A 4,231-nucleotide genomic window follows, 5' to 3' on the forward strand; every position below is an offset into this window, starting at 1 on the left:
GCGGTCCTCAAAATATTAGTAATATTGCACCTTGTCGTAAATGCAACTCAAATACAGATTTGCTTGAATGCCAAAGGAATTTATGAGCTATTCACTGGAAAAGGGCAGGAAGCCTTGATATCTTATTTATATATTATTGATCTTATTGATATCTTGATATCTGTGTGGCTGATTTGTATCAAGTGCATGCACCAGACTTGCGAAGTGGCAACTCCGGAGTTGGAATGATTCTGCAATCATTCCATATTTTGAAACACCAGAATGAAATGGGAATGGAATGATGGCACTAGTCTGGAGAAGCAATGGAAATGGAATGGAAATGGAATGGGAGCCTCAGATTCCGCATTGGAGTTGGAATGAGAGGCGGGCACAGTAGCGGAGCTTTAAATGTTGATTTTAAGCGAGATTACAAAAGCAGTAAATTTGAGAATGAGACTTGGGCAATTTATTACATTTCTCAATTTTTACTCAATATGGCCCTTTTTTAGTATGTACCTATAGGTGAATACCTCTGCCCTGGTAGTTATAAACAACATGGTATTTTGCACATTATAACTCCTCATGATCCGCAGACTTCGTTTTAATGTTGAAATTCATTTAAAGACAACTTTTATTAAAGTTAGCACCTTAACCTTTTGTTAAGGTGTTACGTTAGTTAATTCGTTATTTTTAGGGAACTGCTCAAGGAGATAAGTTGCCAGGAATTGTTCGATTCACCAAGAGCATGCTTGACCTAGAACAAAAGGATGCAAGCCAAAAAAGGACACGTTGCAATGATTGCACACTGCGCGATTCCACGGTATTGTGGAAAGCGCACCGTATTCTTTGCAAACTGTGCAGTATTCAGAACACGCGATCGCAGGCGGTCAGAGAAGTGTGCTATAAATTGTGCCCGTTAATGTGCCAGGGAACTTCAGCGTTTCCTTCGGCTCTGAACTCATTTCCTGTGGACAGCACCATTCTTCTTGAATACCAGCATCTTTACTTTGTTTGCCTGCTTTTCATAGAAATAATATTCTTTGCCCATCTTCAGCAGTTTTGACCATATCTATCTACCCACGTATCTATCCTCTTATGCTGACCCAGTGGCCCAAGTTGTCTGATTGCTTGGGTCACTAGGTATGTGCTTCTGGTCGTCATGTTGTTATTGCCCCTGTCAAAGTGCAATTATCGGGTACAGACCCCGTCAAGCCTTTTTTGTCATTGTCGTCAGTTCAATAATGTCATCCCATTGTTGTCACGTCGTCTTCGCCATACGGCCTTCATCAATCTGTCGACGGCAATCTTTATTCTTCATTTTATTGTAATCGTACTATCATCATTCAAACCTGATTATGCCATCCTTCTCACGTTGTCATCGCGAGACTGTCGCTATCATGCATCCGTAGTTAGACCGCTGTCGTCATGTCGCCGTGGTCGTGACATAGTCGTCACACCAGCTTCGTCATCCGACATTTTGTGACACCGTCTTCGTCGTGCAGGTTTCATGATACAGTCATCGTAGCCGAAGCAAAGGAAGACTCAGAATTACCACTACACGTGTTGAACAAACGTGACTTCAGGAATGCGATCTGTCACTACATTGCTCGAATGCTTACTCGCATTACCATCGAGAGTCATCATGAAATCAGTCCTGCCGTAATTTTTTTTCTCAATAACTGCGTTGACACGATGCAAGATTGTTTTATACTTTACTCCAATAATTACCAATTCTAGAGATTACAAAAAAGATGCCCTGAAGAGATAAGAGGTCACAAAGCGTCCGTTTGTTCCTGTGCGAAGAATAGCGTGTGACATTATTTCTTACGTTGTTAAGTACTTGAAACAAACATTTTAGAGAACGCATTTCCTTTACTGGAATTGGAGGAATGGAACGGACAAGCTCAGCCACACCGGGTGGGGGAATGGTGCATCTCTGACCATTCCAAGCAGTTAAAGGAGCGGAATTACTTGGATCCCCACTCTCCGGAAGTGATTGTGAATGTTTGTGATTGTGAATGATTGGGATCCCCACTCTCCGGAATTGATTGTGAATGATTGTGATTGTGCAGGACTCCACTCCGAAACTCTGGTATACATGCGATGTTGGATGAAAGACATGGACGACATGGGATGAAAGACATGGCGCAACTACACCGTACAAGCAAGAGGAAACAAAAGACAAAGCGCATGGTGAAAATGATCGTACGAGAAGCTTGGCACTGCCAATTCAGATACTCTTTTGTTGTCTTTGAACAATGAACGCATTTCGTGTTCTTTTAGTATTAGTGAATACACGACGCAGCGAAGAGGCGGCGGTACATTGTTTACTACAAGAGCCCTGATCAACTTTTATCGAAGTGGAGGACCACACTTGAAGTGAAAATAGGCTGTTTCAGAAATACATTGCCGCAAAAAGTACTTCAATGCGTTGAGCAGAAGCGGAGTTATTGGCAATCAAACGCGGCCTCCGCCTAGCTCCTGTTCCTTCTTCAATGCCTTGCACTGCGAAGACTACGGCGAGGTGGGGCGTGGCCATAACGCTCTGTCTTCGAAATATCACCGTGGGGCACAGTTCAAATTTCATTTTGGTTGTTAACGTGGACGCCACGACTTACGATTTTGATGCCTACGACGCGCTAAACGCAAGCCAAACGTTCGGTTGTCCTCACCGAGCCGCAGTGCGCTTAGTCAGTGGACTGGTGGCGACACCCCGCGGCGGCCGCGGTGTAGCCGACCGCAGCGACCAGTGTAGCAGCCGTGTATAGGAATGGGCTTTATTACGAAATAATGCAGACAGAAAAGAATGAAGATCATGGCTTCTGTTGAAACGAGTTGAAACGAGAGCGTTTGAGAGAAAGGTGACTTCGCGCTCCGCTTGCGAGCTCGACGCATCGCGTACGACAGCAAAACTTGACTGAGATGTACACAGCAGTGTATGCTACGCGCGGACTGTTATTTCACCAAGGCCAAGGGGTGGCCTCAGTTCAGGGCCCCTTTAAATCCTTTTTCAGAAAGCTTCTATGAATTTTTCTCTATTTCCATTTCTATAGGTATTGAAACTGAATAATGAAATGTTATCCAGTCGGTTCCTATTTGCTCAGAATTGACAAAGACGCAACCTAGGCAGGGTTTCCATGTAAACTAATTTAGCGGTTGAGCTGTGTTGAGTTGCATGATGTCAATGTATTGGAATGGTAAATAAATTTCAAGGAAAGTTGATTTCGCTTACAACCCTTGTGTGTTTAGAAGAGAAATAAATGAGTATGCACATAAAAATAATTTGTTAAAATGCTTAAATTAGGCTGACATCGACCATAATTATTTCTTTTACGTCATGCCAATTTACATAATCTCGCTAAACCAGATGATTGTTTTGTTCTGAGTTTGTTTATAGGTTCATTATTTATCGCTTGTAACAATGTCACCTTTGTGTTAATCATTTTTATTCTGCGTACTGGGTTTATATTGCATGCACTTCTGGTGTTCTAGTTGATGACTTGTTTTGTACCTATAGAATGTTTATGTACTCGTATTTGATGTGTAAACAAATGTTAACTCTTTGTATGAGTTGGGCTGCCGCAGCTCTAGGCACGCGCGTGGACCTCCGTCAGGGACTGCATGCCTTTAGCCTCTGGCTTCACTTGAATCTTCAAAACTTCAATTCAGTGCAACCTACCGTTCCACTTTTGAGCGCACTTCATTGTTAGTCTCGGGAGTGTCGTTATGTACACAATTTCCGAGCAGTTAGTTAACGTTTGGTGCTGTTTTGTGTTACGGAAAGCATCTAATGAGACATGGAACATGATTCATCAGGTATATGGTTACTATGCATTATAGAGAAGCTTTGCTTTTGAATTTCACCAAAGGCTTAGGGGAGAGGGGAGATAGGCAGAGATTCACCGCAAGATGATAGCACACTCGGCGGCCTGTCAATGTCGCTTACCTTTGCAAATGCGGACGCAGTTACTGCATGAAACATACCGCGTTACCATGCGTATGACATCAGAAGATATGAAACTGAACGCAGATGGGTGTCATCACATATTAGACACCAATTTAGGCAAATGAAAAGTAATGCAAGATTTGTCCCTCTCGCACTGATAGACGAACAGAAAGGAACCAGAAGAACAATTGTTAATGAACCTTTCGAAAGGGGCAGAACTGTTGCCACATTTGTGTCAAGCGTCACTGCCGGAGAGGAAAATCGGTGCTACCTGTGTCATTCTAAACAAGGCAACAAATTTCCTGA

The sequence above is a fragment of the Dermacentor silvarum genome, chromosome 7 (assembly GCF_013339745.2).
Source record: "Dermacentor silvarum isolate Dsil-2018 chromosome 7, BIME_Dsil_1.4, whole genome shotgun sequence".
Classification (NCBI taxonomy): domain Eukaryota; kingdom Metazoa; phylum Arthropoda; class Arachnida; order Ixodida; family Ixodidae; genus Dermacentor; species Dermacentor silvarum.